Here is a 16,031-nt window from a genome sequence, read left to right as displayed (position 1 = left end):
TGCCATGGGGATCAGTGCTAGGGCCTGAACACTTGACAATTTTATATAAATTATTTGGTTGAAGGGATCAATGGTATGGTTGCTAAATATGCTGATGAAACAAAAATTGGTAGGAAAGTAAGTTGTGAAGACGATGGAAGGAGGCTAACAAAGGGATATAGATAGGTTAGGTGAGTGTACAAAAATCTGGCATTGGAGTATAATGTGGGAAAATGTGAATTGTCCATTTTGGCAGGATGAATACAAAAGCATATTATCTAAATGGTGGGACATTGCAGAGCTCTGAGATGCAGAGGGATCTGGGTGTCCTAGCGCATGAGTCACGAAAGGTTAGTATGCAGGTGCAGCAAGTAATTAGCAAATCTAATACAATGTTATCATTTATTTCAAGGGAAATTGAATACAGGAATAGGGAGGTTATACTTCAGTTATACAGAGCATTAGTGAGGCCACATCTGGAGTACTGTGTACAGTATTGGTCGTCTCATTTAAGGAAAGATGTTAATGTGTTGGAAGCAGTTCAGAGAAGGTTTACTAGATTAATTCCTGGAATGGATGTGTTGTCTTATGAGGAAAGGCTGGACAGGCTAGGCTTGTATCCACTGGAGTTTAGAAGAGTAAGTGGTGACTTGATTGAAACATATAAGATCCTGAGGGGACTTGACTGGGTGGACATGGAATGGATGTTTTGTGGGAGAATCAAGAACTAGGGGTCACTGTTTAAAAATAAGGGGTTGCCCATTTGAGACAGAGATGAGGAAGAATTTTTTCTCTGAGTGTTGTGAGACTTTGGAATTCTCTTCCTCAAAAGGTGTTTGAGGCAGAATCTTTGAATACCTTTAAGGCAGAGGTAGATAGATTCTTGATAAGCAAGGGGGTGAAAGGTTATCAGGGGCAGGCTGGAATGTGGAGTTGAGGTTAAAATTCGATCAGCCATGATCTTCTTGAATGGTGGAGTAGGCTCAAGGGGCTGGGTACCCTACTTCAGCTCCTAATTTGTATGTATGTTCATATGTTCTATTCTTGCCATTTTCACCTTTTTAAGACCTGGATTAAAATTTGCCCTTTTAGAATTTTTAATAGTGAAACAGGATGAAATTTCCTCAACTACCATTCTGAAGTAGGCATAGCCAATATATAGAATTGGCCACAATTTGATACCACTGGAATTGTTACTGAAAGAAGTTGACGAGATGGCCAATGTGGGAAACGGTCAATTTGGTTTGAAGTTGACTACATTTCTAATGTTAGGGTTATTGCAAATTGTTGTAGAAAAGGTGAAGGAGCTAGCATTGCCCAGGCTGAGTAGAAAGTGGTTTTATGCTATTTTTTTGCATCTAGTGATGGTATGTTTTAGAAGTTATCACTTTTGTACTGATTTGTGTTATGACATTTTTAATGATTTACATACTTATAAGCAGACAAAGCGTCAGGATCTTTTTTGATAGATATAAATGACTTGGATACTGGAATATGGAGTAAAATTTCAAAATTTTCAGCTGATACCAATCTGCTGTAGCAAGCAGTGAGGATGATACTAATTGATTGCAACACGACACGGGCTGGCAGAATGGACAGACAAGTGGCAGATGGAATTTAGTACAGAGAAGTGCGAGGTGATGTATTTTTGCAGAAGAGTTGGAGAGAGGCAACTAAGACTTAATGACATAGTCCTAAAGGGTGTGCAAGGACAAAGAGATCGGTGGGCTTATGTACATAAAGCTTTTAAGGTGGCAGAACATATTGAGAGTAGTTAGCAAAGCGTATACGACCTTGGGCTTCATAGAGGTATTGAGTACAAAAACAGGGAGGTTATGCTAAACCTTTTACAAAGCTCTTGTTGGGGCACTGGAGTCGTGTGTCCAATTTTGGTCACCGTACCTTCGGAAGGAGATAAGGGTCCTTTAAGGGGTACAGAGGAGATTTGCCAGAATGATTCCAGGGATGAGAAGTTTTATCTGAAACGTTTAGGTTTGGGAGCTAGGGTTGTGCTCCTTGGAGCAAAGGAGATTGAGGGGAGATTTGATAGAGGTGTACAAGGTTATGACAGATTTAGATAAGATAAATAAAGATAAATTATTCCCATTAACAGATGGAACGTGATCCAGGGGATACAGATTTACGGGTTTTGGGCAAGAGATGCAGTGGGAATGTGAGGATAAACCTTTTACACAGCGAGTGGTAATGATCTGGAACTTGCTGTCTATGGGGGTCATGGAAGTGGAGATGATCAATGATTCAAAAGGAAACCGGATGGGCGCTTGAGGCAAATAAACTTGCAGGGTTATAGGAATAGAGTGAGGAGTGAAACTGACTGAACTGCTCCGCAGAGAGGCGGCATGGCCCAGATGGGCCGAGTGTTCTCCTTCTGTGCTGTTGTGACCCTATGAAGGGGTGATAACACACCAGCAAACTTGCTCCATCCAACTGACACTGCAGTCTTATGCACCATTCCCCTACTCACTAACAACACTATCTATTAGAGATAAATAAAAACAAAATGGGTAAAGAAACTATAGCGAATTCAGGAAAACTCTGGAAAGTTCCTCTTTGGCTCCATAAGGAAATGAAGCAAACTCTAGAAGACTGTTCAACAGTAACACAACAACATCACAACTAATGATTTATTTTTACCTGGAAATTCATCCTCTTTCAAGGATGTGTCACAGTCCCTGTTAAATGACTGTAGTGACTTTTGAGGCATGTTTAGGCAGATTGTATAAGAGACCAGTGATTGGCTGAAAAAGGAACATAGGAATGGGAATAAGACATTTAGCCCCTTGAACCTATTCCGAGAAATGTTTCCTGGTTCTAACCTGACTTTCTGTCTGTGGGTTCTTTAGCCACACCCTCTGATTCAATCATTGCTATCAATCTCAAATAACCTACCTGACCAATCCGTTCCCAATTTGAAAAATCTCAATCAGAACCTTTCAACTTTGTCGTTTCTCCAAAATAAATAGCCATAAATGTAGATTTATATATCTGTCCTGATTAATAAGGACTCAAAGTTTAATTAAAACAACGGTCAACCTCTGGTGTACCTTTTAAGAACCATGACACCTTTCAGCATATGTGGGGAGCAAAGCTAGACATTGCACTCCAAAATGCAGGTGTATCGGAGCTTTTGGGAGATTTTTCTACATAAAAAATATTAAAAATATAATTGTATTTAATTTTTTTAAATTTTGGCTATAGCAACACAACCTAAAACCCTATTTGCTCTCCCTATAACCAGCTTATACTACATTGTAACAAGTAATTATCTATTACCCTCAGGCATCCATCTGGATCTGTTCACTTTAACAGGTATTCACAGGTGGTATATATATATATATATATATATATTTGAGTTTCCTAACTCCAAGCATTTAATATTATATCTGCCCACATTAACGAATAAATGTCACACAGTGATCCATTGACCTAACTTGTCCAAACCACCCTGTGACTCCATGTTTGATTTGAATTGTTAACTTCATGTATGTGTTCGTGACATTAGTGAATTATGGATAGTTCCATTTAAGCCCTCCTTTAAATTAACCATGAAAATAAGGAATAGTGGTGACAATAGAAACATGTGGAACTCAAATTATGGCAAGACATCAAACCAATCTGCTCTCATTAATAACACCCTCTTGACGATAATAATGGTTAAAGAAAGCCATTTACTCTTTCGTTTACTTTTTGCTAGCATTGGTCAGGAGATCCAAGATTGTGCTGCTGTGGCACGAGTGGCTGTTTTTCTTTCTCTAGTAATGAAAGTAAAAGCTTTTAGATGTTGAAGTTTAGAGTTAATGGAGATTTTCTGTTGAAACCGAAACCTGTACTATGACAAAAACAGAATTACCTGGAAAAACTCAGCAGGTCTGGCAGCATCGGTGGAGAAGAAAACAGTTGACGTTTCGAGTCCTCATGACCCTTCGGCAGAACTGAGTGAAATAGGAGAGGGGTGAAATATAATCTGGTCTAAGGTGGGGGGCGGGGGAGAGAGAAGTTGAGGGTGGGGTGGTTGTAGAGATAAGCAAGCAGTGATAGGAGCAGATAGTCAAAAGATGTCACAGACAAAAGGATCAAAGAGGTGTTGAAGATGGTGATATTATCTAAGAAAAGTGCTAATTAAGAATGGATGGCAGGATACTCGAGGTACAGCTCTAGTGGGGGTGGGGTGTAAAGACTGACGACAGGGTATTACAGTTATAGATTTAAAAATAATGGAAATAGGTGGGAAAAGAAGAATCTATATAAATTATTGAAAAAAAAGGGAGGGGGAAGAAACAGGGTGGGGATGGGGGGAGGGGGAGTTTAAGATCTAAAGTTGTTGAATTCAATATTCATTACGGAAGGCTGTAAAGTGCCTAGTCGGAAGATGAGGTGCTGTTCCTCCAGTTTGCATTGGGCTTCACTGGAACAATGCAGCAAGCCAAGGACAGACATGTGGGCAAGAGAACAGGGTGGAGTGTTAAAATGGCAAGCGACAGGGAGGTTTGGGTCTTTCTTGCGGACAGACCGCAGGTGTTCTGCAAAGCGGTCGCCCAGTTTGCGTTTGGTCTCTCCAATGTAGAGGAGACCGCATTGGGAGCAACGAATGCAGTAGACTAAGTTAGGGGAAATGTAAGTGAAATGCGGCTTCACTTGAAAGGAGTGTTTGGGCCCTTGGACGGTGAGGAGAGAGGAAGTGAAGGGGCAGGTGTTGCATCTTCTGCGTGGGCATGGGGAGGTGCCATAGGTGGGGGTTGAGGAGTAGGGGGTGATGGAGGAGTGGACCAGGGTGTCCCGGAGGGAACGATCCCTACGGAATGCCGCCAGGGGCGGGTGAAGGGAAGATGTGTTTGGTGGTGGCATAATGCTGGAGTTGGCGGAAATGGCGGAGGATGATCCTTTGAATGCGGAGGCTGGTGGGGTGATAAGTGAGGACAAGGGGGACCCTATCATGTTTCTGGGAGGGAGGAGAAGGCGTGAGGACGGATGCGCGGGATATGGGCCGGACACGGTTGAAGGCCCTGTCAACGACCGTGGGTGGAAAACCTCGGTTAAGGAAGAAGGAGGACATGTCAGAGGAGCTGTTTTTGAAGGTAGCGTCATCAGAACAGATGCGACGGAGGCGAAGGAACTGAGAGAATGGGATGGAGTCCTTACAGGAAGCGGGGTGTGAGGAGCTGTAGTCGAGGTAGCTGTGGGAGTCGGTAGGCTTGTAATGGATATTGGTGGACAGTCTATCATCAGAAATTGAGACAGAGAGGTCAAGGAAGGGAAGAGAAGTGTCAGAGATGGACCATGTGAAAATGATGGAGGGGTGGAGATTGGAAGCAAAATTAATAAATTTTTCCAGGTCCCGACGAGAGCATGAAGCAGCACCGAAGTAATCATCGATGTACCGGAGAAAGAGTTGTGGGAGGGGGCCGGAGTAGGACTGGAACAAGGAATGTTCCACATACCCCATAAAGAGACAGGCATAGCTGGGGCCCATGCGGGTACCCATAGCCACACCTTTTATTTGGAGGAAGTGAGTCCCAGCCCCAACCTGTACTATGAGTTTTAGTAGAGCTGTGCTTGGCAAGCTTCCATAAAGATAATTTGTGTGGAAATTTGAACATAGGGTTGAGCAAAAGTCTTTCGATTTTTTTTTTCATAATTGCTTCTCCTTTTCTGCTATCCATGTGTTTTTTTTAAAATAAAAACATTAAAATATTGATTTTGGAGTAATGTTACTACAGAATGGGTCTTCATTAAATATTAATCACATATGCATCTGGTGATATTCAATACTTAAATGCTGACCTTTGACTATTTTCATTGTACCTGGAAAAGCGACTTTTCCATAGGCAAATAAATGCCAGAAACTCATTTAGTTTGTACCAACCGAGTTTGATTTTACTTTACAGTACTGTGTACCAAAGATTCTTCATTCTTATCTAGATTCTAGAAAGGGCAAGTTTTGTGATTTAAAATTGACCCACACCTAACAAATAGGATTTGTTTCTGTTCCTTTCCTACTCCGAGGTTTGTTTTCTTTGATCTGCTGAAGGCATAGACTTCTAATGAGGTACAGTTTCATGAGTGGCTTCTGTTTCTAATATTTAGCACAAAAGTAACTCTGTTCGATATGAGAGCCTATAATTCAGCACTGAATGACAGCCCATGCAGTTGAGATATCAGAAGGCTGAGTCCTGAGAAATAGGAAGTTCACACTGATATGCCTTTAAACTTATAGTTAAGGGCTGTTATTAGGAGAGAATATATATGTTATACTATTTCCCCTTCTTTAAAAATTGAGTAGTCTGAAGCCATCATCTATGGCCCCTGCTACATATTCTTTACCCTGGCTACAATTTTCAGCCCCCACTCTGGCCACTTTCCCTGCTGAACTAGGCTGTATGCAATTTCGCCATCCCTGCTCTGATCTTCCTACTCGCTATGCCCTCCATCATAAGGACAGCCTATCTCCATCTAAGTAAAATTACCCACCGTCCTTTAGAGAAGGAAACCTGTTGTTCTTACCTGATCTGGCCTACATGTCACTCTAGTCCCACAGTTTAACTGCCCTCTGAAATGCTCAGTTCATGGGCAATTAGGGATGCCCACATCCAATGAAAGAATAAAGAAAAATACATTCTGTTCCTTCAGTTCTGGCCTCTTGTGCATTCCTCTTTCCTTCACCTCACCATGGGTTCTAATGTTTTCAGCTGTCCAAGCTCCATGCTCTGGAATTAGCTCCCCTCACTCCTCTAGTTCACCCTCCTCCTTTTAAGGGCCTCATTAAAACCATCTCTCTGGCCAAGCTCCTGCTTTGTCTCCGTGTCCATTTTTTTTCCTGATTACAGTTTTTTGAAGCATCCCATTGGAACATTTTCTACCCTAAAGGTGATATATAAACGCAAGTTATTGTGTTTCATTCTGCATGCAACCTAATTGATACTGAAACTAGGAATTAAGAATTGTTCCGTAAGAACATTAAAGCTGTTAAGGATAGGAAAAGGCCACTCTTGTCCATTGGATTTGTTCCTCCAGTAACCTAACTTTCCCAGTTTAGCATCCAACTATATTTTGAACACAAGTAATGTTTTGTGCACTAACTTGCCTGGCATGTTACTCAAACATTTGCCACACTTTGAATGATCACACAATTGTCTATTTTTTTTCACTAATTTAAATTTACATCCTTAGGGTATTTGAAATATGCTCTAAGTTTATCTTGCCACTGACATATATTTTATAAAGCTGAATGGGCTCCCTCCGCAACCCCATTGCTTTCTGTCCGGACTTTAGAACTTGAGCTTCTCTGTTCTTTATTCTGCTTCTTGCACGTGATTAGGACTACTGCTCATATGGAGGATAAACACCAATATGGAATACTTGAGTCAAATAAACCTGATTTCAGTTGTACTTTGCAGCAAGTACAGCAAGTCCATATGCAGCCTGGCCAATGCATTGTAAAACCTTACCATGATGTCTGTTTCAAACCCCAATGCTGACATCTCTCAGCCTGAGCATGAAAAATTACCCAGCTGTTCAATGGAAAGAAATACTGAATCACAATTGTATCCCTATGCAGTTATTTATAGAAAGCCAGTACCCAACACATTCACTGTATTAACAAATTTCACATTTAGACAGAACTAGACTCATTGCTGTAATTAATGAGAGATTATTTCAGTCAGTTGTATTGCACCAGGCATGTGATCCATCATTTATCAATACCTGTTAAAAGCAGTGTTACACGTCGGTTCAGAGAACTCTAAATAAAAAGCAAGGAGGATTCTATTTTGGGAGGGGTGCATGTCATGTGATAGCTAATGAATAAAGGTGAAACCAACTTTGGGGAATAGTGGCAGTCTGACAAAATCTTCAACCCTTACAGCACAGCAGGAAACCATTCGATCATTGCATCAGTCTTGGAGCCAGCTCTTCAACTAGAGCTCCTCTGATCTCTGGATCAGTTTCTTTTCTCCACTATAGTTATAAATAATGCTTGCAGTTGTGTGGCGGGTAAAAGCTTCAGTCACTGCAGATAAATGATTGGAGCAAGAGTCATTAGCTTTCCACAAAGGAACCTTGTAAAGTTTATCCTAATCTAGGATGTAAGGTGCTTATTTACTGTATGTTTCCCTGTAATGCCAATAACTTAGGATCCTCTGAACATACTGAAGGCTAATCATATTTATATTTAGTAACACTCTGCAGAAACTGATCCATCTAATTTGCGATTATTTAACCTTGAATATATTTCAGGAGCTGTAAGTCTTTGGGATGCCAGACTTGTTGTTTGTTACAATCCCTTTACTATTAGGCTGTTTCTATTTCTTTCAGCAGCAGTATGTATAGTGAATATTCACACTTTCCATTGTGGATCTGTGACTCACAAATAAATGTTTCACAGTTCTGGAAGGATGCTTGTTGGAAATATTTTAAGCAGTGTTTGATGCAGCAGTCAAAGATAACACATTGTCAAATGCTGCAGTAGTCATCTTTTATGTACTCCAGTCAGGGTGTCCTGCAACAGCCATTTGTTGTGGTTGTGCAATTTTGATATCTCCTGGAGATAGCAGTGTATAATTATGTAAGTATCGATGGTGTCGGTTGACAGGATTGTCTTACCCTAGCTATCCCTCATGCATTTGTTTCCTTATGTTTCTTCAGGCCCGAGAAATCTTCACTTTGTGATGCTGAGGAAGTATTCCAGTTGTATAGGCTATTCTGACCATTAGCCATAACCTTTCAGAACATAGTTTATTTCAACTGTATTGTGAGATATTTTTATTAAGGGTCCTGTTGTACTTCATTTTCAACTTGATGTTCTTTATTTATCTCGCTTTTACCCTGTCCTATATAATAGACATTGAGCTCTAAATGCCTGTCACTGATATTGTCTCCCAGATGACTTGATAAAAATTCATGGCAAGCAAGCAAAAATGACCTTCAAAACGATGCTGTGCCATTGAGTGTAGATAGCAGGAAACAGAATCTGTACTCATAATTAATGCAATATAAGGTTCAACTCTTCTGCTGCAAATTTGATTAGTCCCTCAAAATTACATCAAGAATTTTTTGCTCATTTAAATTTTTGACAACTGTACATCAATGTTTTTGTAGTCGTTTAAATGTTTTTCCTATTTTCAATGGGAGAAATAATTGAAAATGCCCTTGTGGTTAGACACAGGTGAAACTATTTTAATTTTCTTGTTAATCAGAAGATATGATAAACAAACACCAAAGTGAAACTTCATCTTGTATGAGAATGATCTGTTATGGAAGGTTCCTCACCAGTATGATCCTTTTTCCTACTTCTTTAAGTCATTTATAATTTGTTGTGGAAAATCCTGTACAACATATAGCCTATAGTATTTTGCCTTGAGTAAATGAGAAGGGCTGTTTTTCTCCTTGAATGCTTCTGACTTAGTGACTCTCTTATCCACCATGGCCTTTATCACCTGCTGTGATATCTTTAAATGTTTTTTTAGCTAATTCACATGCTCTATTCAATCTTTTTCTGATGTTTGTCACATAATCCAGGAGAGTAGTTGCTGAATTCTGAACCACTAACTTTAACTTCTCTTGAATCAACTTAAGTGGCCCACTTACTTCATTCCCTTCAATCTTTGCTTCCAGTACTATCTTTTTAAAACCATATCCAGCTAATTGAGTATCAGCCTATTTTCCCTGTCTTTTCAACTCCTCCTCTTTATGTTTCAACCTGAGTTCTTAATCTCATTACTACACAATCTGGAAACAATCCAGATGTTCTTCCTGCAACACCTCTGTTGAATGCAGCTCCTCAAGCTGCTTGACTACAGTAGGCATCACCAACATATGAGAACCCAGCTATATCATTACCTAAAATAAATTGAACCCCTGCAATGGGCAATTTTTCTGCTACTCCAACAATCACATCATCTGTTTTCCACTTACTCATTAAATTTACTTTCCACAATGGAACAGGTTTAGCATCTCCATGCACCCCACTTATTAGCACTTTTTCCTGCAATATTCCCTCTGGACAACAAATATCACTATCCCATAACATTAATGATTGACTAGCACCTGTGTCTCTTAAAATTTTAATATCTTTGCCTGCTCCACCCTGGACACATGGAAAGACTTTCCCTTCACACACAAAATCTTTAAACATTTCTTTAACCTGCCCCTCAGCACTCCCTTGGGTAAATTGTGAACACATTCCCATTTCTTTATCTATCACTGATTCTCCATGCTTCACCTGTACACAAACCACTGGCTTTTCCTGATTCTGGATCTCAGAACCCACACTCCTATCTCCAGAACTTTCCTGCATTCCAATTACTGGTTTTTCCCTGTAGGCCCCCACACATTGACTTTGTGTGCCCCACCTTGTTACAATGAGAACACTTAAGTTTTCGAGTGTCACTTCTTTCCTTAGCACCTTCCTTTTCAGCCTGAAGAGAAACTTACTGAAAATTTCCAACGACTCCTTCCCTTCCTTGACTAACTATCTTCCAGTCACCTTACCACTTCCTATCCTTCTCTGATTTAAAAGGGTGATGAGAAAAAGGTTTAGATCTATGAACTAACTCATAGCCATCTCTGCTGCTTGCCTTGCTGTTTTAACCTCTTGTTCCTCCACATGAGTTCTCACTACCAAAGGAATTGAATCTTTAAATTCTTCCAAAAGAATTACTTGTTTAAGAGTTGCATATGTTGTCCCTACCTTTAATGCCCCTATCCACTAGTCAACATTGTTTTACTCTATCAATCTCAATACAAGTCTCACCAGGCTGTTTCCTTATGTTCCTAAATTTCTGCCTGTATGCCTCAGAAACCAACACATGCACTCAAAATAGCCTTTTTTACTGCCTCGACCCATCAACATCTCTTCTGACAGTGATGCATATATCTTATGAGCTCCACCTACCAACCTAGACTGTAAAAGCAATGTCCAGATTTCTTGTGGTATTTCAGCTGCTTAGCTATCTTCTCAAATGAAATAACACCTTTAGATCCCTCTCAAACGTCATTTCCCCACTGGGTTTTAAATTGAAAGTGGTTGTTTCCACATCAGAACCTTCCTCCGCATCTGAGATCTCTTTTTTAAATGCAAGCTTTCGACGCTGATATTCTCTCTCCCTTTCCTTTTCTCTTTCCTCCATTGCTAATTTCTCCCTCTGAAGATCAAGTTTTCTCATTTCCATTTCCCTTTGAAATGCACTCTCTTTTTCCTGTTCCTTTTCTTTCACCTCCAACTCCAGCCAAGTTTTTTCATTTGCAACTGAATCTTAGCCAGTTCAGCTGACTCACTAGCTTCAGGTATCCCCAATTTCAAATGGTGCGCTATTACTTCAATTATGTCTGCTTTCTTTGGCCCTATGGTTAACCCTAACTGCAACTTAACCGTCAATTCTGTTAACTTAACCTTAGTTACTTTTTGTAAACCAATCAGTTATATCTTTTTCTCTCATATGATATTTTTGTGACACAAGGCACAAATCATGAGTGTAATGGCATACTTTCCATTTGCCTGGATGAATGCAGCTCCAACTACGCTAAAGTAGCTTGACACCATCCAGGACAAAGCAACCCGATCCCAAATATTCATTCCCTTCACCACTGATGCACAGTAGCAGCAATGTGTACCATCTACAAGATGCACTGCAGAAACTCACCAAGGCTCCTTAGACAGCACGTTCCAAACCCACAACCACTACCATCTAGAAGGACAAGGGCAGCAGATAGGTGGGAACACCACCACCTGGAAGTTCCCCTCCAAGCCACTCACCATCCTGACTTGGAAATACATCGACTTTCTGGGTCAAAATCTTGGAACTCCCTCCTGAACAGCACTGTGGGTGCACAGATGTCACGACAGCAGCTGTTCAAGATCGCAGCTCACCACCACCACCACCTCAAGGGCAATTAGGGATGGGCAATAAATGCTGGCCTAGCCAGCAAAGTCCACATCCTTTGAATGCAATGTCAAAAATTCAGCCTCTTGAGCCTGCTTTGCAATTCGATAAAATCATGGCTGATTTGATTGTGGCCTTAACTGCACATTCCTGCCCATCTCCCATAACACTTGATTTTTGGTCAATCAAAAATCTGTATAACTCAGCCTTGACTATATTCAACATCCCAGCCTTCACTGCTCTCTGGGGAATAGAATTCCAAACACTGACAACCCTCTGAGAGAAGGAATTCCTCTTAATCTCTGTCTTAAATGGGAGACCCCTTATTTCGAAACTTTTTAGCTCTAGATTTCCCCACGAGAGCAAATGCTGTCTAGGCATCTACCCTGCCATGTCCCCTCAGAATCTTGTATGTTTCAAAAAGATCATCTCTCATTCTCCTGAACTCCAATGAGTATAGGCCCAAACTGCTCAGCCTTTACTCATAAGATAACCTCTTCATCCCTTGAATCAGCCTAGTGAACCTTCTCTAAACTGTTTCCAATGCAAGTATACCCTTCCTAAAGTAAGGAGACCAAAACTGTACACAGTACTGAAGGTGTGGTCTCTCCAATGCCCTATACAATTGTAGCAAGGCTTCCCTACTTTTATGCCCATACCCCTTGTAATAAAGGGCAACATTCCATTTGCCGCCTTACTTACTGCACCAACAAGCTAAATTTTTGTGATTCATGTACAAGGGTATCCAGGTTCCTCTGTACTGTAGCATTCCATAGTCTCTTTCCATTCAAACAATATTCTGTTGTTCTATTCTTATTGCCAAAGAAGACAACCTCACATTTTCCCCACATTATACTCCATCTGCTAAATGTTTGCACTCACTTAACCTACCTGTATCCCCTTGCAGACTGTTTGTTTGTATCCTCATAACAACTTGCTTTCCTATCTTTGTATCATTAGTGAATTTGGCTACAACACAGTCAGCTCCTTCATCCAAGTCATTGATGTAGATTGTAAATAGTTGAGGCCCCAGCACTGATCCCTGCAGCACTCCACTAGTTACAGATTACCAACCTGAAAAATGATTCTTTATCTTGACTCTGTTTCTTGTTAGCTAATCCTCTATCCTTGCTAATATATCACCCCCAACACCTTGAACTCTTCTGCAGTAACCTTTTATGTGGCACCTCATTGAATGCCTTTTGAAAATCAAAATACACTATATCTACTGGTTCCTGTTTATCCACCCTGCTTGTTACATCCTCAATAACTCTAATGAATTTGTGAAACATGATATCCCTTTCACAAAACCATGTTGACTCTGCCTATTTGTATTATGATTTTCTAAATCTTCTGTTATTACCAACTTTATAATGGATTCTACCATTCTCCTATGACAAATATTAGACTAACTGGCCAACAGTTTACTACTTTTTATCTCCCTCCTTTCTTGAGTAGTGGTGTTATATTTGTGGCTTTCCAATTCACTGGGACCTTTCTAGAATCTAGGGATTTTGGATTATTACAACCAATGCATCCACTATCTCTGCAGCCACTTCCTTTAAGACCCTTGGATGTGGGTCACCAGATCCAGGGGATTTGTCAGCCTTCAGCCCCGTTAGTTTTTCTAATACTTTTCCTGAAGTGATCGTGATTGTTTTAAGTTCCTCTGTCCCTTTTGCCCACTGCTTTTGTACTAATCTTGGGATGCTTTTTGTGTCTTCTACTGTGAAGACGGATACAAAACACTTGTTCAAGCCTCCCCCATTTCCTCGTTGCCCATTATTAGTTCCCCATTCTCATCTGCTAAGGGACCAATGCTCACTGTCGCTACTCTTTTCCTTTTTATATACTTGTAGAAGCTTTTACTGTCTGTTTTTATATTCCCAGCCTGTTTTCCTCCATATTCCAATTTCTCCCTCTTTATTATTTATTTAGTCATCCTTTGCTGGTTTCTGAAACTTTCCCAACCTTCTGGCCTACAACTAATCACATTATCACTAATCTTTGCAGCATTGTACATCTTTTTCAATTTTATATCATCCTTAACTTACTTAGTTAGCCATGAATGGGGCATCCTTCTTGTAGAGTCTCTTTTGTCTCAATGGAAAATATTTTTGTTGAAAATTATGAAATATTTCCTAAATGTCTGCCACTGCTTTTCTACCGTCTTATCTTTTAACCTATTTTCCCATTCCACTTTAGCCAGCTCTGTCTTCATACCCTTGTAATTTGCTCTATTAAAGTTTAAGACACTAGTTTCAGACCTAAATTTCTTACCCTCAAACTGAATGTGAACTCCATCGTGTTATGATCACTCTTACCTTGAGGATCCTTTACTTAGGTAATTTATTAATTCTGTCTCATTACATTATAGGTTAAAAATAACCTGTTGCTTGTTTGGTTCCAGAACATATATTCTAAGGAACTGTCCTGAATACACTCTGTGAACTCCTCCCCCAGGCAACCTTTTCCAATGTGATCCGTCCAATCTATATGAAGATGAAAATCTCCCACAATTATTACAGTACCTTTCTTACAAACTTCCATTATTTCTTGATTGTACCCTATCCTACAGTGTAGCTACTGTCAGGGGGTCTATAAACCACTCCCACCAGTGACTTCTTTCCTGTGCTATTTCTTGCCTCCAATCAAACAGATTCTATATTTTGACCCTGCAAACTAAGATCACTTCTCACTACTGTACTGATCTCAACCTTGATTAACCAAGCTGTTCCACCTTCTTTTCCTTTCTTCCTGTCCTTTTGAAATGTCAAATACCCTTAAATAGTTAGGCCGTAGCCGTGATCACTTTGCAACCATGGGCGGAATATTTTGTGCCTGATGGCGGCGGGCGTGATAGGTTGTGCCCACAGAAAATATGGTGGGACGCACTTCATGGAGGCAGGTCGCGATCTTCTGCTCAGCCCACCAATGGCAGGCTCTGTTTCTCGCCATCGGTCGGTGGGGAGCTAATTGTAATACATTACAATATAATTAAAAGGCCATCCCGCCAGGCTCTTGGAACCATCGTATCGTCTGTCCACCTTGGCGGGAAAGCACGCTGACGTGCTTCACAACAGCACACAGGCGATGTGCTCTTGGCAGCCTTCACTTTGGGGGAATTGAGGTGAGTGAACAGCAGCATTCTCCACAGCTCACCCATTCTTTATTGGTCTCGGGCAGCGGGGGTGGTGGTGGGGGAAGCTGACACCTGGCCTTGGAGGGGACTGCTGAGGGGTGGGGGTGTCTGGGGGCGAGTGCTGGCCAGCCACGGGGGCGACTGCTAGGGGGTGGTGGGGGTGGCGTGGTGCTGTATCCCGCGCACAGGCAATCGAGGTCGGGGGCAGGGTAAGCGAGGGAAGTGGCCACGCATTAGGGACACCTGTATACACTGACCATGCCTCAGCAACTGAGACAGATCAGGACATGATTTGGGGTCAGGCTCCTAGCCTGCACCCATGCAAGCAACATGGAGCCATCAAAGGGCCGCCAAGCACTCCATACCTTATTCCAGCCCCCCGCCCCCATCCCCCCCGGCACAGACTTTGAATCCGCCACCACTTTATTGGACCACGGAGTAGTTGGACTGCACAAGTTGTACAATCTCCTCGCCAACACTGGCCATGTAGCAGTCATTGCTGGAGGCGCTCACAGTCCCTTCCAATCTCCGCATCCTGGTTTGGACCAGTGTCCCCCATGTCACAGCCTGACAGGGCAGCCACGCAGTGTACTCATCCCTGACCATCCGAGGGGTGACCAGCACTCTCCGGGAAGCATTAAGAGGTGGTCACACAGGTCCAGGAAAGGTGCTAAGTACAGCCATGATAACCACGTTTCTCTCACTTTCATGCTGCAGGAGGACCACATCAGGATCATGGATCCTGGTGACCTAGCTGTATGCCTGATGGCCTACAGAGACCGTAGAAGACAGAGGAGAGAGCGACTGAGGCATCTGGCCACGTAAAGGCAGGAGTAGCAACCTCATGAAGAAGGGGCTCCCGCACACGCTGCCCAGGAGCGACAGCGAGCCGTGGCTGGTCGGCACCCAGCGACACCCAGGGTCTATAGACGCCACCTGCCATCCATGCAGATGACTGAGGACCAGTGTCGCCGATGACTGCGCATGTCTAGGGACCTGGTGGCTCACATCTG

The 16,031-nt window shown here is 41.7% G+C and overlaps 1 protein-coding gene across 2 annotated transcripts in view; it reads left to right on the top strand.

Moving 5' to 3' along the window:
- The window catches only part of LOC144693247 (tau-tubulin kinase 2-like), a 313,940-nt gene that overhangs the window by 160,644 nt on the left and 137,265 nt on the right, over window positions 1–16,031 (top strand). The window lies entirely within an intron of this gene.

Source organism: Cetorhinus maximus, chromosome 18 (assembly GCF_964194155.1).
Source record: "Cetorhinus maximus chromosome 18, sCetMax3.hap1.1, whole genome shotgun sequence".
NCBI lineage: Eukaryota > Metazoa > Chordata > Chondrichthyes > Lamniformes > Cetorhinidae > Cetorhinus > Cetorhinus maximus.
The sequence above is the reverse complement of the archived record's forward strand: the minus strand, read 5'-3'. Positions and strand labels throughout refer to the sequence as shown.